Genomic DNA, 24,510 nt, shown 5'->3' with positions numbered 1-24,510 from the left:
CAAAATAAAACTAAACTAGTCTTCAACAAATTAAACAAATAACCCAAAGTTATCATAAATTATATCTCCCCTATAGAATATCCAAACTACACTCAACTAACTACAAACAACATCCAAGAAACTCCCAACGCAAAAAAACACTAACTACCCACTCCCTAAAATACAAAAAATACTGTTAAATAAATTAAAAATATATTTTTCTTCAACAGAAAAAAACACAAGCACTGAGACCTAAATGTCAAAGAGCATAACCACCCCCCTAATATAGCAGAGACAGAAGTAAGAGATGTTTTAGAAACTCTTAAAGAGGCTATTACTAACTCATAGAAATACTAAAGGACATCCTACTTCCTGAACATGTAACTGGACAATAACCCTCCATCTCAACTTTAAAAAGATTAATTGCTAGAACTGAGAAAGCTACTACTGACACCCTACCTGCCCCTAAAACATTCAGTGAAGTTGAAATACCACCTAAACTTACTCTAACTTATAACAAAGAACAATTCCTTATTTATGATAAAAAATCTAATGACAAAATAATTTTAATATTTGCAACTGTCACAAACCTACAAAAACCTCGAACTTGTGAACCATGGTTGATGGATGGTACATTTAAAATATGTCCCAAACCATTTTTTAAATTATACACAAATTGAGGGTGATATACCCCGCACCATTAAAGTTTTTTTTTGAGAAACTTAACATTTGACTATGACATTATCTTGGTAAAAAAGATTTCTCACCTAAGTTTGTACAAAAAGTCTCACCAGGAGAAAAAGTAATATTAGTATTCTTCTCCGTCCTTGTTCCCAAAGCAGGTAAACAAGCATATGCCAAGGAGTGGCTCTCGTGGAAGCCCCAGCATTATATCACAACTATGTGGGCTGGGATGAAGATTCCCCTCATTATATAATATCCATAAGGTCCAGTCCGCAAGTGTAACCACAATACCCCATTAAACATGAAACTAAATGTGCAGTTAGGGAAATTCACAACTTGAATATTAACACCTTGACTGCTAAGGCAATTCCCGCTGGGTGCTGATATTTATGAAATCCCATTGTTCATGATGAGCTCACCTTGTCATGAGCACAGCTCCAGTGTGCCTCATGACGAGCTGACCTTGTCATGAGCATGGAACAGGTTAAGGCATAATTGAGCCTTGTATCTCATCAATGATCAATCCTTTCTTTCCGTTAATTAAACCAGATCATGCATACCACTTAGTCTTCGACTACAGACAATTAAACAGTCACACTCACACATTTGCAATACAAGATTCACATAGTGCAGCAGTAATGAACAATGTTGTGCGCAAAAAATACAAAACAACATTAGACATTTCAAATGTCTTTTTCTGCCATAATAAAGCACCTGAAAGCTAGTATTTAACAGCAAATACCATGCTAGGGTCAGAAAACCAATTCTGTTGACTCCCACAAGGGTATAAGTACAGCCCAGTCTTATTTTCTGGCCGTGTAACATCACTGTTTCAGAATTTTGACCAAAAAGCGTTGTCCTATGTCAACGACATATACCTTACGCATGATGACTTAGGAACACATTTCTAGAGAATGGATCACATTATTCTGTGATTTGCTGATAACAGATGATACAAATTCAATTTCCAGGAATCAAAAATTGCCTTTCTCAGTGTCCTAATCTTGACATATGAGCTGTAGAATGAAGACAATAGCTTAGCACCACATTTCTTAGAGAAATGTGCACTCTTACAACAATCAAATCAAATAAAAAAGCTACAGTCACTTTTGGGCTTTCTCAACTTTGGTAGAACATACATACCAGACTATGCCCAATGGGCAAAACCGTTTTATGAATTGATATATCCAGACTTTTCTAGCACACATTGGACAGCAGAACATATACAGATTTTGCGCTCAGTACAAACCAACAAGCTAGCTTCAACACTTGCATACATGTGTTACCACCACAAACTTGGTGGTCTGTGTAATCACTGCGACCACTGGCTACACATATGTCACTTTCAATGAAGATGTCACTGTGCCAATTGCATATAAATTGCATATATATTCTAATACAGAGATGCGTTTTGTACCTACAGAAAAATTCTGACTACAGTTCAAACGCCTGTTGTGAAGAGATCATTGGCTCAGGGGAAACGCATAATTGTTGTGACTTCCATCCCAGCCTTACAGGCTGTTACTAAGGCCAGCATTCCAAACGTGAAAGCCTTACATTCTAAATGGATACAGTGGGCCACTTCCTTAATAGCTACTGACATAGACTATGTCTTTGACTCTACACAACAAATACAAGCATACCTGCAATATGAACAAAAATACCCTGTGCCCAGTGATGTAATGCTTTTAGATCAGTACAACTTCATAGTCTACACTGGTGGTTCCGCCTAGACCACAAATGGAACCAATCCTCAATACTCCACAGCTTGCACACCAGTAAAGGGTAAAGTAAGGGATGGAATCTTCCAGCCTCTTAAAACATTTACACACTCACTAGGTGTTTGCACTGCACAGCTGGCTGGACTAAAAGCTCTAATTTTGGCACTAGAGATATCGGATTCTGAATTCCCCACACTGACAGTGTGTGATTTATATTATTGAATCCGGTCTTACAATGAGTACTCACACCATTGGAGCCAGAATTGATTCAGAGACTATCAAGGTTATACTATCAAGCATAAGCTGCTTTGGGGAAAAGTGGCAAATCTTAAAGCAAGTTTGCCACAGGCTCAAGTAATTCATACATTGTGTAACTGGGAATTCACAGGGTGAACGAGCCGCAAATGCAGCATTGCTGACTGCTGCTTTACCTGCAATTACTCATTCACTTACAAGAGTGGATGGAGACATCATGGTTGCTGTTAATGCTTTGTACACTGGTGCACCATTATCTAAAATATATCCAGCAAAATACTCCTACCTACTGAGTGTGAAATACAGACAATTTGCTCATTTTACCAGAGTGGGGGGGCACAGTAATTCTAAATTCAGATCGCAGACCAGAATTAATCATGGCTGCTCATGAGTTGTTCGCTTCTGCTGAGGCTGGTGTGGTGGCTACACTTTCACTACTTCATCAATGCTACCGGTGGCCAGGTCTATACAAACAGACTAAACAGTATATCCTAAGTTGTGACATTTGCCAAAAAATGAAAGTTTTCATCGCAGCACGCCCACCACAGACACCTCTCTTGATTTCTAACAAGCCTTTATCCTGCGTGAATCTGGACCACTGTAGACCATTAAACAGTGACAGCTACTTAAAATACATCATGTTGGCAGTGGAATTATGTGCTACATTCCTATGGGTGTTGCCACAGGTTTGGCCAATGCTTGAACTGTTATAAAAGATCTGCAAGTCTTCATCTGGACATATGCAGTAACTGCATTCTAACCGGACCAGGGAACAGTGTTTGCCTCTGAGGCTTGGATGTGGCTGTGCACTATTCTTCCCTGTATCATCCAAAGTAAATGTAATTGTGAATAGGAAAAACAGTGACTTAAAATAGTACAGTCTTTAACAACTAGAGTATTAGGTACAGGTCATAAATAAATCCATGACCTTTATGGGGTTCAGAGAGCCTTAAATAATCTGCCTAGAAGATCATTGGGTGGTCGGACTCCCTATGAGGTCTTGTACAGCTTTCAGATGTGAGTTCTAGACCTTGATAATCCTAGAACAGCAGCGGAAGAAACACCTTTTGACGACATCAATGAATGTTTGGCTGTCTAACAGTGTTAGACTTGGCTTTTTCAGCTTGTTTACCCCCAGACTTTCTACATTTTGGCCTCCTGTTTTTGATCCAGTTTTTGTTGGTTTTAAAACTCTGGGCACTTTCCCATGGCTATTCAGTGCTAAAGTGCATATGCTCTCAAGGGAAATTATGTTCATGGTTTGGTGTTTTCACGATTGGCTTATTTGATTTACTACTAAGTCCCTAGTATTATTCACTGTGTGTGCCCAGGGCCTGTAAATCAAATGCTGCTAGTGGGCCTGAAGCACGGATTACACCACCCACACAAGCAGCCTTTCAATGGGTTCTTAGACCTGCCACTGCAGTGTCTGGGCGCAGTCTCTACTGCCATGTCGACCTGCCAGGCCTTAACCTTCCCTTTTATTACATGGGAGTCACCCCTAAGGTAGGCCCAAGGTACCCCTGTGGGCAGGGTGTGGTCTAAGTGAGAGGTAGGACATTGACTTGTGTGTGTGAAATGTCCTGATAGTCAAAATAAGGTATATTTCATTTTTCATTATTAAAAGGCTATCTGTCCCATACAATAGAATGGGAGGTACTTTATAACATCTTACAAGTATAACTTCCCATGGGGACGAGATAGAGAAATGGAGTTTAGTATGCCTGAACTCAGAGTGTAAAAATGCATCTTTTAGTAAAGATGATTTTTATGTTGTGTGTTTGAAAATACAATTTTTAGAAAGTGGATATTTTCTTGCTTAGCCATCATGTGTGCATCTGCTGGGTTGTGGATTGACTGTCTGGCTTTGGAGTGACAGGGGCTGGGGATGTGCATGCACAGTAGACACCCACTGGGGGGTCTAGGTATGTCCTGCCTTTCCTGGATGATCAGGGCTAGGCTGAATAGAACAGGGCTGCATTTAGAGTGGTGGGGGGAGTTTCACACGCACCTGAATAGGCCTGGTCTGCATATAAAGTGGTGGGAGGAGATTTCCCTTGAACTTGAAAAGGCCCTGTCTCCCTGGCACAATACAGTTCCCCCTCCTGCTGGGAAGCTGGGCCAGAGAGGACAGAACTGGCTTGGACTGAGCTGAGAGAGTTTTGCCACAAGAGAACAAAGGTAATTGTGGTATCAATATTGGGGCCCAGACCCCAGAACTTTAGATTACTGCTTAGTTAAGGAACCTGCCAGGAGGAAATGCTGGAAAAGCTGCCAGGAGGAACTGCCACTTTGCAGCATGCTCTGCTGTGTTGGCCTGCTGCTTGCTGCTTATGTATAAGCAGGGAAAGGACTGGATTGTACTTTCATAATCCTACTGTTAGAGTTTGTTCCATGGGCTTGAAGTAGAGCTTGCCTCCTGTTGGAAGTCTCAGGGAGGTAAAAGACTTCAGAGAATTCGCTGGGATCAAGGAACCTGCCAAGGAGAAGAGCTGGAAGAACTGCCAGGAGGAGTACTGCCCCTTTGCTGTTTTGTTGCTTTGCTGGGTTGGCCTGCAGTGGCTGCTTCTGCCTTGGGAAGTGAAAAGAGTGGACCGAACTTTCTTCACTTGTTGCTGAGTATCTCCAAGGGCTTGAGATAGAGCTTGCCTCCTGTTCAAGGAGTCTCAGTGACAGAAAAGACTTCACTTTCTTCTGGGTACTGCCTCTGGGACAGCATGTCTCAGTTGCCACAGAGGGAAACTGCTAGCAGACACCACCAACAGGGCCGCTGGCTGTTCCATGACCTGAAGGCACCGTAGAGGGCACTGCTGCACTTTGTCACACTACCCTGGTCACACAGACGACGACGGCCACTGCCACCACGAGCTGCTGCTTGCACTACGACCTGTGGGGACTGCACTCCACACTGCCTGCCACCCTGGTTTCACAGATGATGCCTTTGCCAGCTGACTTCGCTGCCTTGGTTTGCACCGTGGTCTGGGGGCACTGCTCATAAGCTACACGCAACACCGCCCCCTCCCTCACTACTGCCGCAGTCCACTGACATCAGCCCTATCGAACACCGATCCACGACGGCCACCGAAGCTTACACCATGACAGTCAGCATCACAGAGGACACTGCCACACTTTGCACCACAACCCTGGACTCACTGATGATTACTACTGCGGCCACGGAGCCGCTGCTTGTATCGAGACCTGTGGGCACCACACTCTGCACCGCTCCACTTCACACCGCAGCCTTGATGACTGCTGTCAACCGAGCACACCCCCACGGACACCCGGAACAAAAAGGTACTGCTTACAAGTATTCTGACACCGACACCGGCCAGCACCAATGTGTCCGACAGACCCTGGTGGATATGGATGTTTTCAGCACCATGTTAGCACCAGACAGAGCTACCGTCTAAAAGGAACTGCATTTTTAAGGTTAATCTTGCAGAGTACAGATTCTGATCATTGTATGTTGGATATGTATCGTTTTGGTCTTTTTTTGCAAAAAATAAATATTGGTTAATTTTTCTAAAACTGGTGTGGGGTCCTTTTGTAGTGTTTTCACTGTATTACTGTGTGTTATGTGCAAATGCTTTACACATTGCCTCTGAGATAAGCCCGACTGTTCATACCAAGCAATCAAGGGGTTGAGCAGGGGTTATTTTAGAAGGGTATCCCCCTTATCATGATTAGAAGGAAGGGTCCCTATTTGGACAAATGTGCAAACAATTGCCAACTAGAGACCCCCATCTCTAACAGTGGTTATCAGCAGTGAGGATGGGACTTGCGTTTGCTCTTGACCTACAGTGATGGGTGTATATCGCAGACCATTAGGTACCACATACTGTCTTTCCCTGTTTTCCTTCTGGAAGTATTGTTGAGAACTGGAACTCTGGTTAGTTGTTGTACCTGCGAGGCCTTGACAAAATGGAAATCAACTTTTAGCATTTGTACATCTACATGATGAAGGAGCTACAAGTCTTTTGCAAGGAGATGGGGTTGCCTGTGAAGAGGAGATCCACAAGGCGGGATCTTGAGGCAGCCCTGTTTTGTTATGAAGAAACACATTGGTTAGCAGCACTACCAGATGAGTCTGAGTATGAGTCTGAGGGAGAGGATCCCCAGCCAGAGTACAAGGAGGGCAGTGGCCCTGAGAAGGAAAAATGGTGGGAAAGATGGGCTTGTGAAGAAAAGAGCTCATGATATGAGACTGAGAGAGTTCGACCAGGATCTTAGGAGGGCTGAGGCTAAGAGAGCCTTAGCCCAGGAAAAAGGAAAGTGTATTGCTCAGGACCTAAGCTTGGCTGGGCGGAAGGTAGAAGCCATGAGGGTGGAGCCAATCTCAGATGGTGGCAGCAAAAGTGTTAGGTCTAGTACTGGCCAGGGAGATGTACACATGCACACAGACTTGGTGCACTGCTTCAAGGAGGGGTTTCACATACACCAGGGGGTTCAGGATTGTGAGGTAACTCCAGTGGTGCTCAGTGTCCCTGAGGTGAATAGGGGAGCTGGCACATGGAATCCTATTCCTAGTAGTAGGAAGGACACTCTACTGACTTTAGATGAGAGGTGCATGGAGAGGGGTTCCCCCATGGTAGAAGCGCTGGTAAATGAGTATGGAGATGTTAGAACTGATGTCTCTAGTTGGCAGAGGTAGGTACCAAATAGGGACCCTTGCTTCTGGTCAGGGAAAGGGAATTACACTCCTGAATAACCCCTGCTCACCCCATTGGTAGCTTGGAACGAGCAGACAGGATTATTTCAGAGGCAGTGTGTTAAGCATTTGTGAACACATACAGTAATACAATAACAACACTACAGATGGACACCACACAGGGTTTATAAAAATAGGTATTCTTTATATAGACTTAACACAAGACCACAAATGACAAAAATCCACAATACTGTACTCAAAATAAACTTAAAGATGGTAGAAGTAACTTAGATTAAGTTGATGATGAATGTGACACGTTTCTCACAACAGTACCTTGGATGCGTAATGCAAAACAAACAAAAGGTCTGCAGGGACGATGATGCATTGGTTTTTAGCTTCGGGGGAGGCGATACGTCGCGCCTCAATACTTGCGCAGAGTAGGGGATGCATCTGTTCCTTACCAGAGAGGAGATGATGCGTTGATTCTCGTACTGCGGTCCGGTTGCAATGTGGCAAGATGGTGCCTCGATGCGATGGGACAATACCATGCGATGCGATAAGATGGCGCCCTTGATGAGATGCGATGGCCGTGCAGCAAACTCTGTACCTTTGGAACCACGTCAGGCCTTGCAATACATCAAATCAAATGTGCTGAGGTACTGTGCAGTCCCTAACCGATCAATGAGCTCATCAGCTCTGGGGATGGGGTGCGCATCAGTCCTGGTGACTGAATTGAGTCCTCGGTAGTCCACACAGAACTGGAGTTCCAGTGTGGCACCAGGTCCGGCAGCCTTTGGGACCAAGACCATTGGGCTGGCAGAAAGGCTGAATCACTCCTAAGGCAAACATCTTGGAGACCTCCTCCTTGATGTAAGCTCTGACCCTGTCAGTCACTCTGTAAGCCTTGTGCTTCACAGGAGGACTGTCCCCAGTGTCCACATCATGGACGCACCACTCAGTGACACCAGGCCCCAGGGAGAACAAATCAGGGAATTGTCCCAACAGTTGGCGAAAATCTTGCTGCTGTTCAGGGGTCAGTGTGGCAGAGAGGCTGACACCATTCACCGACCCATCTTGCTCTGTTGCCGACAGGAGGTCGGTCTCCTCCTCCATTCCATCATCTGTTGCTAGGAGCATGCCTACTTTGGACCTTTCTAAGTGGGGATTCAGGCGGTTAACATGCAGGACCTGCAAAGGGTTCCTGGGAGACAGCAAGTTCACCAGGTAGATGACATCACTCTTTCGCTATACCACCTCAAATGGTCCGGTCCACCTGCTCCTGCAGCTCACAGGGCTCTACAAGGGCCATGACTCAAACTTTTGGACAAGGCTGAAGCTCAATCAGAGTGGCATTCTGATGAGATACGATGGCCGTGCAGCAAACTCTGTACCTTTGGAACCACGTCAGGTCTTGCAATATGCTTCTCCGGTGATGCGACAGCGACCCTTGCGGTGGTGACACACTTCTCCGGCAAACAGCTGCCATGAAGACACACTTCTCTGGTGATGAGGCGGCCGCCTCTGCGGCGGCAACACGCTACTCCGGCATTGCGATGGCAAAAGCTGCGATGGCAACATGCTTCTTTTCATTGAGTCACGCTTCCAGCTCCCAGCAACACGCATGCTTCTGCAGACAGAATTCCAAGCAAGGAAATTCAGAGGGGAGCTGGTGGGGAAGACACCACTGCAGGCCAACCCAGCAAACAGCACACTGGCAGAGGGGCAGTCCAAACTCCTACAGCTTCCTTGGTTCTTCTCCTTGGCAAAGGTTTGTTAAAGTCCTGGGATCTGGGCCCCAATATTTACACTGCAAAATCATTTGTCGTCTGGAGGTAGAGGGTCATGTACCTAGTTCAAACCAGTTCTGGGTGCATTCTGCCATTGCACACCTTCTTCCTTTTTCAGGGTGGGTCAGGGTCCTCAGACACACCACAGGAGGTGGAGCCAGCATTGTGGAAGGCAGGCATAGCCTTATTCAGGCCCAAGTGCTACTCCTCCCACCACTCTACATGCAGATAGTTATATTCAGCCCTGTGCTGACTCACCCTGTCTCCTGGAGCCTCCCCAGCCCCTGTCACTCACAAACCAGACATGCAATACACAAGCTAGCAGAGGCAGGCTGGATGGTTAGACAAGAAAACACCTACTTTCTAAAAGTGGTATTTTCAAACACAGAATGTTAAAACCAACTTTACTAAAATATGTATTTATCATCCTGAGTTCAGGCATACTAAATTCGAATTTCTACCATGTTCCCTGGGTCAGTTAGGATTACAAGACGTTATAATCAAACTGCCCATTCTGACCTATGGGGACAGGTTGCCTTGCAATTGTGAAAAGCGAAAATGGCTGTAATTCACTATTAGGACATGCAGCATCAGGGCATGTCCTACCTTTTACCTACAATGCACCCTGCCCTTTGGCCTACCTTAGGGGTGTCTGATATGTAAAAAATAGAAGGTTTAGGGACTGGTGAGTGGGTGCACTTACCAAGTTAACATAGCAGTACTAGACTGCACACAGGCTCTGCAGTGGCAGGCCTGAGACACACTTTCAAAGCTGCTTCTGTGGGTCGCACAATCAGTGCTGCAAGCCCACCAACAGCATTTGATTTATAGGCCCTGGGCACAGATGGTGCACTGTACTAAGGTCTGACAAGTAAATCAAATGAGCCAATCATGGAGTCACTAATCAATACATCAATTTAACTTAGGGAGCACTTGCGCTGTGGCACTGAATAGCAGTGGCACAGTGCCCAAAGTATATAAACCAGCAAAAGATATAAAAAAAACAGAGGAGGCAATCAGTGAATAATGGAAGGGAGGCTCATGCAAATGGTACCAGGTCTAACATAAGACCATCCAGAAGAGTATGGTTTGAGCAACAGCAACACTCAGACACTGTTTCACCAGTCTTGCAAGGGTGATGTGGGGTACTTTTCTCAGGCACTGATGGTTGGGTGAAGGGTAGTTTGGTTTACATGTGAGGGGCTGTGCAATTTGGATGCTGGAGAGCATATGTTCAGTCCCTGTTTTCCAGAGTTATGCCAACACCTGGTGGAGTGTAAGTTCTCTGACGCCAGGGAACTTGCAATGGAGGCAAACCTTTTGGTGGGTTCTGAAGAAGCTTTTGGGAGTGATCCTGAAGGAGATGGCTCAGGTTTTCCCCAAGCAGGTGAGGTAGGGGAGGTTGGTAGTGACCCAGATTGGTCCCAGTATAGTGGGATAGGTGAGGGGTCCCATGTCCTGTCTCTGAGTAGAGAGAGTGGAAATGAGCTGAGTCCAAAGGTGCCTGAGACCCCATCCCAGGGCCTGGTTTGATCCATGAGGGAACACCAGGAAGGGGGCCTAGTTCGTACTGAGAGTCCACCCTCTGAGGGATATCCCAATGAGTCGGGTGAGCTGGGGGAGGGCATTCATCCAGTTCTGGTGTCTGGCAGGACCACTTCTGTTGGGGGTGCATGAGTCCAGAGCAAGAGGTGAGGGGGAGACAGTCCCCAGTAGAAGGACCGGTGAGTCAGGGGTTGCCATTTTTGATGTCACAGCACCCCAAGACTGACCCTGGTGAGGCCACTTCTGGCCTGGGGGGTCTTCATGCACTGTCAGGTGGACACGAGGTAGAAGACCTGTGCCAGGCAGACTCTAGGGCAACTCGAGAGGAGTGTGTTTCCCTTGGGGGGTGGATGTACTACCACAGATGTCCTCTCTTGCCAGGCATAGTTCTAGCCTAAGGGTACAGACCCTAGGTTGGAGGGTAAGATCCAGGGTGTCCCCCCTGACCTGGTGGAAGGGGCGACTGCTAACAGTGCCCTATCCGGTTTGGATTCTGGGGGTACCGCTCCAGGTGGGAGGGAGCAGATCCCCAGGGAGGAGAACAGGATGTGGAAGAGCCCACCCCAGTCCCTTGTTCAGCCTCAGGGTACAGACCTTAGGCTGGCAAACCAGTTGCAAGGAGATTGTGCAGGATGGTTGGCCCAGTCATGCTGACAATTCTAGAGCCTGGGGGTACATCTCTACAGTGAAGGGTACAGGAGCCCAGGAAGGAAGGACGGGTTTGGGAGAGCCCACCCCAGTTTCTTAGTCATCTTCATGGTACAGACCCTGAGCTAAGTAACCAGTTGCAAGATAGCACCCCTGAACTGGTAAGATAACTGTGCAGGACACTTGCCACTGATACCCTACAGTTCTGGACTCTGAGGGCACCTCTCCATCTCTACAGTGGAGGGTACAGTACCCCAGCGGGGAGGACATGATGGGGAAAGCCAACCCCAGTCTCCTGTCCATCCTCAGGGTACAGACCCTGGGCTGGTGTGTCAGTGTCAGAATGCCATACCTGGTCTGACAGGAGGGAGAGCGGACAAAGGGTGTCAAGAACCTGAGGCTTACCTCCCCCCACACACTCTAACGCCACAGAGGTTAGAGAGCCCTGAGAGGCATGATGCCTGATTCTCGTCACTGACAACTGTCAGTGGCCACTGTGGCTTGCTGTGCTGGTGGACAGAGTTGCCCCTGTGTTGGGGGGCAGGAGTCACACCCCGGAAGTTGACTGGCCACATCACTGTGTTGGCCAGTCAACCATTTGCCTGCTGGGACATGCCTGTGAGCAAGCTAAGGGTAGGTGCTGCATAGATGGGGTCCACAGGTGAGGAGAAGGGACTCCTCAAGGGTTAGCTTAGTGGGTCCTGAGGGTATGGACTGAAGGATCCAACTGGGTTCAGCAAGGCATAGAACAAGAATGTGCCCCCATTCTTGTGGGCCAGGTCAATGTTCCATCCCCCCAAGCCGGGAAATCCATGAAGGGATTGATTAGTTGACCCTGGCTTTAGGCCAGAAGGGAGTTGTGTTAGACTTGGCTTTTGTCAGCCAGTTTACCCCCAGACATTTTGCTCTTTGGCCTCCTGTTATTGTTGTTTTACAACTCTTTGCACTTTACCACTGCTATTTAGTGCTAAAGTACTAGTACTAAAGTACATATGCTCTCCAAGTAGATTATGTTAGCTTATTTGATTACTATTAAGACCCTAGTACAGTGCACTGTGTGAGCCTAGAGCCTGTAATTCAAATGCTGCTGGTGGGTATGTAGCACTGATCGTGCCACCCACACAAGCAGCCTTTCAAAGGGTTCTCAGACCTGCCACTGCAGTGTCTGAGCGCAGTCTCTACTGCCATGTCGACCTGGCAAGTATACCCACTTGCCAGGCCCTAACCTTCCCTTTTATTACATGTGAGTCACCCCTAAGGTAGGCCCAAGGTGCCCCTGTGGGCAGGGTGCAGTGTATGTGAAAGGTAAGACATGTACTTGTGTGTGTGACATGTCTTGATAGTCAAAATACGCTGTATTTAGTTTTTCATTATTGAAAGGTTACCTGTCCCATACAATAGAATGGGAAGAACTTCGTAACATCTTAAAAGTATAACTTCCCATGGGGACGAGATGGAGAAATTGAGTTTAGTATGCCTGAACTCAGAATGTAAAAATGCTAATTTTAGCAAAGATTATTTTTATGAAGTGGTTTGAAAATACCACTTTAAGAAAGTGGGTATTTTCTTTCTTAGCCATCCAGTGTGCCTCTTCTGGGTTGTGTACCGACTGTCTGGCTTTGGAGTGACAGGGGCTGGGGGTCTGCATTTCGAGTGGTGGGTGGAGATTTCCTTTGAACTTGAGTAGGCCCTGTCTCCCTTCCACAATGCTGTCTCCACCTCCTGCTGGGAAGCTGGGCCACAGAGGATAGAACTGGTTTGGACTGAGCTGAGAGACTTTTGCCACAAGAGAACAAAGGGAAATGTGGTATAAATATTGGGGCCCAGACCCCAGAACTTTAGATTACTACTAAACTAAGGAACCTGCCAGGAAGAAGAGCTGGAAAAGCTGTCAGGAGGAACTGCCAATTTTCTGCATGGTCTGCTGTGTTGTCCTGCTGCTTGCTGCTTCTGTCTAGGGCAGGGAAAGGGCTAGATTGTAGTTTCACCTCCTGCTATTAAAGATTTCTCCAAGGGCTTTAAGTAGAGCCTGCCGCCTGTTCGAAGTCTCAAGGAGGTAAAAGACTACAGGGAACTCACTGGAATCAAGGAACCTGCCAAGGAGAAGAGCTGGAAGAGCTACCAGGAGGAGTACTGCCCTATGCTGTTTTGTTGCCTGGCTGGTTGGACCTGCAGTGGCTGCTTCTGCCTTGGGCCATGAAAGGGCTACACCGAACTGTCTTCACCTATTGATGAGTATCTCCAAGGGCTTGAGATGGAGCTTGCCTCCTGTTCACGAATCCTCAGGGACAGCAATGACTTCACTTTCCTGTGGGTACCACCTCTGGGACCGCGTGTCTCAGTTGCCACAGAAGAAACCTGCAACTGTATGCCGCAAACAAGACCGCTGGCAGTTCTGTTACCTGAAGGCACCACACAGGGCACCGCTACACTTCGCACCGCAACCCTGGTCTCATCAGTGATCCAGCGGGCTATCAACCTGCGAACATTTATCACTATAAATTCATCTGGGCCCATAAACACACATATGGGCTAGTCAACACCACTGGGGGTCAGATTTTATAAGGGCTCAAAATAGTCATTTACCTATAATTTCTCTATTTCTTACTGATCCAAAACCCTCTCTTTAATCAATGGATCTATTTTAGTTGAGTAGTAATTGATGATATGACATAGGTTCATTTACCTTATTATCTTATTAAAATAACCACAAACTCGGGAAAATTTAAATGTTTATCTAATTAATCATATGAGCAAAACAAATTACAGTATTAACTCCATCTTTCTGAGGAAGTAAGATCGGTTTACCCAATTTAGAATAAGGTTTCACAACAACAAGTACCTCAGGAAAGAGAGGCTAGAGAGAGAAAGGTACATTGACACAACCACAATACACAGAGATATATTTACCTAGGATGGTGTGAAAAATCAGACCCCTCTGGCCAAAAATTAATGGGTACCTTTGAAAGTTCAGGTGACAAGGACTTCAGGACAAGTTTCAGGACAGGATAGATGACCTCTTCTGGATTCGAAGCCTGCATCTCACTCATCTCTGACACTAACTTCCTCCTCTATTCTTCCGCGATCTTCTTCTGAAGTCTATTACCTCCTCCATTCTTCCACAGTCTTCTTCTAATTCTATCACCTCCTCAAGTCATCCGTGATCGTCTTCTAATTATTTGGCTTTAAAATTCTAAGTCTGCTTCTTCATGTATTCGATCAGCATTTGGACAGCATCTCGGTCTCTCAGCATTTTCTTGCTGCCAATGCAACAACGAATCTAACTACCCCAATTATACTATCCTAATGGCAGGAACCACCCCTAAATGTTTCAACTTTATGAAACTCCTATTTCTGATTGGACAAGCTGAGCAGAAGATTATCACACCATGGTAAGTTCTAATAATTTTCTTTAGTTCATTGTTTTAAGTTCCCGCCCATTAATTTGTTCTCCCAAGCTTTAATTCCCACCCATATTTGCAAAATTTATGAAAAACAATGGATACATTTCACAGTTGTCCATTGAATCTTCAGGATGTTCAGCTGGTTCCCAGGACATGTACAGAGAACGTCCTTGGACGAGTTTCAAGACTTGACCTCACTGTTTCTATGTTGTCATTTTTGCCCATGCGTGAAGAACCACGTGGGTGTCATATTTTAGCATTGTTCAGAGGCCCAAATACGAACTAATAGAGAGGTCAAAATAAAAGGTATTAATTTCTAAATAAAATTATTTCATTATATACCACCTATCTCTACTCTAATCCTGTTTTCTTATAAAGGCTCTTCATGCATTAGCATTTAGAATACAACTTGGTTTAGTTTCAGCAAAGCAGATGCTTAGCACTTGAATACCAAGCGGCCATTTTAGATACTTTGTGCAGAAATTTCCCTCCAAGCGTAAAGACTTCATTCTGCGTAGATGCAGGGGACGCATGCGCAATACAGTTTCAAGCGTTAGCAGCCATCTTTAATCACACTTGGGTTACTTGTTAGTCAAGCACATAGGCAAGCTTCATCTAATCTAAAAATATATGAAATGTGGTGCATATTAGTATCAAAATACATTATTAATAATACATTACGAGATTATATGAGAGGATTGCGTCCGAGCAAATCTCTTTTATATGAGCCCTTGCTCCATCACTGGCTACGAACCCCGCTGCCGCCACCGAGCTGCTGCTTGCACCGTGACCTTTGGGCACTGCACTCCATACCGCCTCACCAACGACACCTATGCCAGCTGACATCGCCGCCATGGTCTGCACCATGGTCTGTGGGCACCGCTCATAAGCTACACGCCGCACCGACCTGTCCCACACTGCAACCTCAGCCTACCAAAGCCATCTCCGTTGACCGCTGATTCACAATGACCACCGAAGCTTGCACCGTGTCTGTAAGCACTGCAGAGGGCACCACCGCATTTCACACTGAAATCCTGGTCTTACGGACGATGGCGACCGCCGCCTCCACCAAGCTGCTGCTTGCACAGCGACTTGTGGGCACCGCACTCCACTTTACACTGCAGCCTTGATAACTGTTGCCATTGTAGCCCATCACCATGGACGGCCAGACCAAAAAGGTACTGTTTACAAGTCTTCTGACACTGACAGTGGTCAGCACAGGTGCGGTTCACAGACCCTGGTGGATTTGGTTGCTTTCAGCACCGCTGTAGCACCGGACGGAGCTACCGCCTTCAAGGAACAACATTTTTACAGTTATTCTTGCAGAGTACAGATTCTGATCCTTGTATGTTTGACATTTATCATTTTGATCTTTTGCTCTGGTAAATATCGATTACTTTTTCTAAAACTGGTGCGGTGTCCTTTTGTAGTGTTTTCACAGTATTACTGTGTCTTATGTGCAAATGCTTTACACATTGCCTCTGAGATAAGCCTGACTGCTCGTGCCAAGGTAACAAGGGGGTGAGCAGTGGTTATTTTAGAAGGTTATCCCCCTTATCCTGTCTAGAAGGAAGGGTCCCTATTTGGACAAAGGTTCAAACCATTGCCAACTAGACACCCCCATTTCTAACATACAGGAACTAACGAGATGACCATTCTAACGAGCAAGAAAAACGTTCTGTCACTGGAGAAGAGAAAGTGCAACTAGCAACTCCTGGCTGGATTCTGAAGATTGGGGATCTAGTCTGAGAACTGGTTGTGGACAATAAATAACTTGTACTCATCCTGGCAAATGAAGGTAGCAAATCAATACTTTTACCACCCTTTGCTGGTTGCAAACACAAGAGATTTGTGTCCATTGATCTCATCAAACTACTTCAAGTTGACATCTACCAACACCATACACACACTGTATGTGAATTCACAGTCTTTGACTATGTCAGGATCCCGTCATGTGCCCTCTGTGTAGTGGGTGTAGCATGCATGGCTCTTGTTGCTTTACCCCTGTGGTGCTCTGTGGTGCGCTATGATATCATGACTGATGTTCCACAAGAACCGTTATTCTATTGCCCTTGACTCCCTTTCCTGCATTCCACAGAACCTGTGAACCAATAGACTATCTGCACCAGCAGTTTCTGTGCCTTGGTGTCGTTTTTCCATTGAATCTCCGATCTCTACCCCGGTTGTGGAGGTCTCTGCCAAGAAAGCAGAATGTCAAATATGGTCGTAAAGTTACTACAAGTAGTAACTTTATGGTTATAATAGACACTATTATTGACTTTTTTTAGTGAATGAGGACATGTAAGTCGGCACCCATGCGCAATTTTACAGCTGCATATATTGAATAGCCAAAAGTAGTAATGTTAGTTATACTCAACAGTAATATAAAGCACACATTAAATAATGTTCCCTTCCCAAAGCTGTCAATATTGATGTTTGATGAGCATGATTGACAACCAAACGTGAAATCCAAAGGGAAGTCTATTACTGTACAGCATACAAAAGCATAATGCCTGGTTAATATTTGCAAGTATTGCAGAACATGCAGTCCCAGTGAAAGGCACAGAGAAATCAATCTTTCGATTCTAGTGATATAGGAACAAAAGAGTGACTTAAGAGAAAGCCAAATGTCCACAAAGGATCCCTTATGTCTTGTATTTGAAGTAAATATTTTCATTGTTTTCTTTTCCGTAACTGGAATCAAGAAACTGATTGCAATGCCAGAATAGGCGGATAAAAATGAGAAGCTCTTTAATAGTCTCATTGTTTGTCATTGTTTTCACGTGTGTTTACCAAGCTGCATTAAAGCTATATGACCATCCCATATCAACTTTCAAACATTAAAAGCAGATCAGTTTTACATAGGTTCTCATAATTATGGTCCACATGATATTAGTATATTGATATTTTTTGTTTGTTTCTTCAACATCTTAAGAAGGCAGCATAAATAACAAGTAATTATACAGTAACGTGAACATTGTTCTAAACCAAACTTTTTCTAAGAGACATGGTTTTTCCTTTTAGAGAAAGGCATACTAACAGGTGCTACAAAATACATTATGCCCGATTCACAAAAGCCATTTACTGCCATAAACCTACACCTGTGGCTGAAGACGGCTCCGTTAAAGCCTGACAGTTGTTCACAAAAGGATACCTGTCAGACGAAACAGAGTTACTACTGTGGCATTGTGCACCACTGTTGTGTCCAGTTATGCAGTATTAAACTCTACAAAGGGTGATGCGGAGTAGGCGGTTCAAGGCGTAATTTGTCTTGAAGTTTGTGCATGTCCACAAAATTGAGAGTTTGTTTGGCATTAAAATCTCCTTGCTGACGCCCTTCCTCTCTAGGGGGTGTATATATCAAATAAAGAGAACATTTGGGGCCATATCACATTTCAAGTGAGTCATAGGAGATATAAGATAAACTGAGGACTGGCTCACAAAGCCATTTTGACAGGCACTATTTCATGTCTTTGGTCTTACGTTAAGGCAGGTCTTGTTAAAAACATCTTTTACCACTGTATTATGAAAGCAGGATTCTGTAGGTGAAAATATGTAACACAAATGTTTGTGCATATTTCTGTGTGACAGCCCAAAACAGCGCAAGGAGAAGCACCTGTGGTTGTGCTTACAGAGCTGTCCATACCTGAAGAGGCGAGCCACCAAAGTCACTGAGGTAGGCTCAGAACCACGCAACAGTTCTTTGAAAAGTGAAAGTCAGTAAGGGCTTTGGAATAGTGGCAGGTTGTTGTTCCAATGGATACCAAGAAGAAAATCATGTTTCCAGTTACCATCAAGGATGATCCTGAGGCCAGTATGTCACTTGGTCTCAGAGAGAATAAGCTAGAAGCAGTGGTCGAAAGACCACATGTCCCACCTCATTAAGTTCTACACTGGTCTACAAAGCTGCCATTTTCTTGAAACCACTATCACCATTCGATACCACCAAAAAGCAAAATATTGGCAACCGGTGGACAACATGGATAGAGACATTTGTAGATATCATTGATGCACTTGAAGAGACTGAAACAAAAAGATTATCAAATACCTCAAAAATCTGGCTGGTGATGTCGGAAAATAAGTCATAAAGAAAATGCCATAAACATGAAGAAATCACATACGGTCAGAATAAAGAAACCATGAATCTCAAATTCAATTCAATGCCACATGTTTACTACAAAAGATGTATTTTCAGTCAAGAATGACAGAAAATTGGTGAAACCATTGATGAATGTATAGACTGACTCGACACACTCATCAAACACTGGAAGTTCAATGAATTCAGAGATGAAGAAGCCATACTTCTCAGGGTCATTGATGGATACTTATCCGATTCATTCAAAAGGTCAAATGCTGCAGGAAACTCTGAATCTTGAATGAGTGTTGCTAGATCTTAAGAGCATGAAGATTGACAAGCTACTGATATGGAGTCCGGAGGTGCCCAGAATGAATTAATCATGAGTGTGAAAACAAGTCAAAGCAAAAGACTGAAGGACACAAAGTGATGTCTACACGTAAAAGGAAGTGATGTTTTAGATGTAGATTTTCCTTTATATATGAAGACAAATATCCCACAATTGGAGAGATAAATAAGGGCTATGGGAAGGAGAACAATGTTGTGATGGTGTGCAAAGCAAAGGAAAAAATAAGTGCTGCATTGCGTAAAGACCAAACATTCCAGAAGCAACATTCAACGCATACTCACAAGGCCTTGCAGAGATGCTAGGTATGACAAATCAACACTAAATGAAGTCAATTGCCAGCTAAATCATTGTCAAACAATTCCGACATATCAGTATCAAGTGAAAGAAAAGAAGATGGCTGTGCCATGTCGATGTTTACTTCAGAAAAGTGTTACGGACTGGCCACATGTGAAGAAAAATGTCCGTCAAAGAAAAGTTGACATAAAAAGCACCAATGTCCTTCAAACACTGTCCGAAAATTACTCTGAAAGTAAATTGTAGTTTGATACATCCACTTTCATCATCGACTGTGGTGTGTTGATAAACATTATGCCTGAGGAGAAATAAAATGAATTGCATCTCTTACCACAACTTATGCAATTGAAAACTAAAGTGCATATATGGCCTGCACTGACAAAATTGAAAAAGTCAAAGTTCATTTGTAGCAACGATAAAACACAAGAAAACAAAGGAAAAAGCACCAGACCATGTGATTCATGGGACAGCGTAAAGTGCTTGTTTACTCAGCTTTCCATGAACTACAACGTGAATGCTCGCCTTGAATTAGTAAGTCAGCTCCCTTTGCTGTTTCATGATCTGGGAAAATTAAAACTATGAATGTTAAGTTGCATAATAATGAGGACATCCGTCCTGTTGATAAGAGAAATAGGCAGATTATTTTTCATTTACAAGATGCTGTTAAAAAAGATCTTGAATCGTTACTTAAGCATGATATCAATGAGCATTCTACTGGTCCCATGCCATGGGTTTCTCTCATCTTGGTAGTGCTAAAAAAGGACAGTGAAGAGGCGGTAGACATATGCATTGACATGAGCCAGGCAAACAAGGCAATTGAATGAGAACGATATCCAGGTCCACACATTGCTGATATGATTACACAATTAAATGGTGCAAAAGTGTTCTCTTGCCTCGAATCATCAGTTGGAAAACTGCGGGAAAATTTCAACCTTTTCTACACATGTTGGTATGTATCAATGCAAAAAGCTAATCTATGGTGTGTTATCAGCTGCAGATCTTTGTCAAAACATCATTCGACATATCACAGAGCCTGTCATGAATGCTTTTGATTATAGTGATGACATATTGTTTTTCAGAACTACCCAAAAAGAGCACATTAAGGCTCTCACACAAGTATTTCTTTTCTAACTGATGTTGGTATGACTTTAAATGCAGATGAATGTGTGTTCCATAAGAGACAGTGGAAATTCTTTGACCATATCTTTTCTTTTTTTTTTTTTTATAAATCTTTTTATTATTTTTAAAACAAGAAAATAAACAGACATATCCGGTGCCATACATACATACAATGATAATAGGGTGGGTTGGTACAATAACAGGATATTCGTAGAGCAACAGAAAATCTTCGAGAGGTCCGCGGAATTGTGTACAAAATAAGATTTGCATCCGTATAATCGAGAAACATTTTAGATGCGGATCCTCAAAACCCTCCCACCCATTAAATCAGAGCAACAGGAGAGTCATAGCAACCAGATATTAGAATTTAAGGACCAAAGATTACAAATAAAGGAAAGGCGAAGAAAAAAAATGAGAAAAAGGGAAAAAAAAAACATATGGGCGATAACAAAAAGAAAACAAAAAAAACATCCCCCCACCCTGCACCCCTGCAAACGGCTATCGCCTAACCCCCAGTAGCAGCGTGCCTGTCGCCCCAACTAACTAAGTTCTAAAAGAAGAGACCCACAAGAGTAGAGAGGTGGAGGAGGGCAGATTCGTACGACCATATCTTTTCTGATGGAGTATGACACCTGATGCTACTAAAGGACATGCACTGCCAAATGCTGATTCACCACAAGATCTTTCAATGGCGCATTCATTTCTTGGCATGGCCAGCTACTGCTCTAGATATATATGATACTTTGCCACTGTAAGTGCTCCATTGAGAAAGTTGTCGAAAAAGAATGTATAATTTCAATGGCCACATGAATGTGAGAACAGTTTTAAGAAAATAAAACAAGACATTGAGAATGCTACTGAAACGTCTTATTTCAATCTGAAACGTCATACAGAGGTTGTTGTTGACGCTCGCCCAGTTGGGTTAGGTGCTATCCTTGCACAGCACATAAGACATTCAAATGCTCAAGGGGATATGCAAGTAGGAGTTTGTCACAACCAGAATACTGCTTACTCACAACCTGAAAAAGAAAGTTTAGCGTGGTATGGGCATGTGAACATTTCCATGTATTCCGGTACTGAAAGCCTTTTACGCTGGTAACTGAATATCAAGCTTTCCTAACAATATTTGACAATTCAAAGGCCAAGATTCCTCCTTGCATTGAACATTGGGGACTATGGCTGCAAGAGTACAATTAGAATACTGCATCATCCAGGAAAAGATCAGAACCCTGCTGACTACTTTTCCAGAATTCCCATTCATGGTCATGGCACTCCATCTAAGTCAGCTGAAGTTTATATCAACTTTATCGCAAAATCAAACACAGCAGCTCCCATTTTGTTAGCCCAGATTCTCACTGGCATGAGCCATGATAGTGACAAGCTAAAGCTGAAAGATATAATTACACATCAGTTGTGGAAGCATCACACTTGACCTCTCACCTGCAAGGGCGTGATTCAAAAATACAGAAATGTCAAAGATGAACTTTCCATAACTCAAGCAGGAGTTATATTGTGAGGGTCGTTAATCTTGATTCCAGAGAGTATGTGGCAGAAAATGATGGAAGTGGCCACGAAGGACATAGGAGAATCGTTGCTACAGAACGAGCTCTCCGACAACGAGTCTGGTTTCCATATCTCGACGAGCGAGTTAAGAAGGAATTAAATGCCTGCCATCTATACAACTGTCTATCTACAAGAATTACTCAACACACCTTACATATGTCAGAACTCCTGAAGCATGCCTGGGAGGGAATAGTCATTGATTTTTTTGGGTCCACTCGATGACGAACATCACCTGATGGTGACTGTGGACAAATACTCGCGATTTCCATTAATCGAGGATCTCTCATCCACCACTCAAGATCGAGTCATTGAGAGACGGGATGGCATCTTTACGACATGGGGTGTTCCAGCAATACTAAAATCCAACAATGGCCTGCCTTTTAATAGTCAGGAGTTCAAAGACTAGTTAGAGCATCTGAAAATAAAGCATCAAAAGAACAATTGTCTGTGGCCGCAGACCAACAGAGTGATTGAAAGATCTATGAGCACACTAAAGAAAGCTGTGTAGTGTGCTACCATTGAAAAGTTCAATCAACAAACTATGTTAAACTCTTCACCTCACTCGACTAGCGGTGAAAGTCCGAAGACATTGATGTTGGAGAGAGCAATGACAACCAAGATACCTCAGTGGACCAATCAAAGAGAAAGAGATGAGAATGCAACTTTTGCATGGGACTTGTTTGAGAAACAAAAGATGAAGATATAATATACTGTCCGAAGACGACATGAGAAAAACATTGTCTTCCAAAGAGTAGAGAGAGTGCTCTCATGTCAGATGTGGAAAAGAAAATCTGATGCTTCCTTTGATCTGAAACCTTTTCAAGTGGTGTCAACCAAAGCAGACCTGGGGACTGCAAAGCACCCTGCAAAGTCTATTACGAGAGATTCTTCCTACTTTTGGCATTTACTTAATTGTTCACAAGTTCTACATTGGGAAGGAGAGACTGACTCTGAAGAACCAGTGACTGCTGCTGGCTTTTCACCTTCACAGTAGAACTTGGATCATGGTGGTGGCAGGTCTCAACTTCACACAACATGTTCAGATTGAACAATTACAACCCCAAACACATTAATTGAAGAGATTAAAATGTATATGGGTGTATATATTTTGTGAAATTGATAAGTTTTTGTTTAACAGATGAGTAGAGGTACTGTTGTGAAAATTAACAATAAAGGAACACTTATGGCCCCTGAAAAACACTGTAGAGCTATGACATAATGGATAGAACGTTATTAATGTGAAGGCTGCTTTAGGATATTGGGTTTGCAGCTACACGCAGACAAATAAAGACGTGATACCCAGGTCTGTGTGTGGTGTTGTCATTTACGGCCACCCCAGCTAGAAAGATGCTACAACTTGCAGTCAAAAGTGACATATGCATTGGAGGTTCTGGTGACAAGCAGCAATTTACCACTTTTTAAGTGCCAAAATAGTGCTGTGATCTTCAACTCCTTAAGATACCAATCAGACCAAAACTATGCCAGAGACTGAGGGTTGGATCACAGTGCTATTCCATGTCTTTGGTGGGAAGTTAAGGTAGTGCTTTTTCCAAACATCAAGATTCTGAAAGTAGTATTGTGCGACAATGTAATGTGTGACAAGAACAATTGTGCAAATTTGGTGTATGGTATTTTGTTGTGGTGGTGATTTTGTCGGTTTTTGTGAGGTGCACTGTTATCTTTTATTTGTGTTGTTATGTTGCTTTATGCATCATATTTTGTTGTGTTCTATGGGTTACTTTAGATATGTCAACAAATGCTGCTATATTTCCAGCCAGAAGCAGTGCATTGCATTGAAAGTTCCTATGACAAACAACCTTTAACTTGTATCCAAGGTGGTAAAATAGCACTGTAGCAGCTCTTCAACTACTTAAGATACCAGTCAGCCCAAAACCGTGACAGAAACTTTGACTTAACATAGCTCTCTTAGTAATCATGTTATGTGATAAGGCCTGAGTATTAACTTAGCGTTTACAGTGCTCACTTTATGTGATATGGCCCACAGTCTCTGCTGCAGAGCTCTACCATAACTTACTACTAAAGATCTGAAATAGTGGCAGTCAAAGATATTTTGTGATCCAGCCTCTTAGGATGTCAGAGGTTTGCACCAGCAATGGGCAGGTGCAACTCCCTTTTCAGACTGAAGAGCGAATGGATCACTGGGGAGCAAGATGGTGGCCGAGTTAAGTCGGACGCAGGTGGCACCCGAGGTAACGGCACAATTTAGTTAAATAAGTTATGCTGTAAGCCTAGAATGGCATGCCCCCAAGTGGAAAGCAACGGCGCAAGTGACCAGGTAGAGACTGATCGCACCTTACCGGGATTGAAGTGCTGGGTCACGGTGCTGGCGGAGATTGCGGAGCAGCTGATCACTGGTTGCCAAGGCTTCGAACAAGAGCTATCCTGCACCCCGAAGTAGAGCAGGGATCACAGATCCAC

The sequence above is a fragment of the Lissotriton helveticus genome, chromosome 8, assembly GCF_964261635.1.
Source record: "Lissotriton helveticus chromosome 8, aLisHel1.1, whole genome shotgun sequence".
NCBI classification, from domain to species: Eukaryota; Metazoa; Chordata; class Amphibia; order Caudata; family Salamandridae; genus Lissotriton; species Lissotriton helveticus.
Note: the sequence above shows the minus strand (reverse complement) of the source record.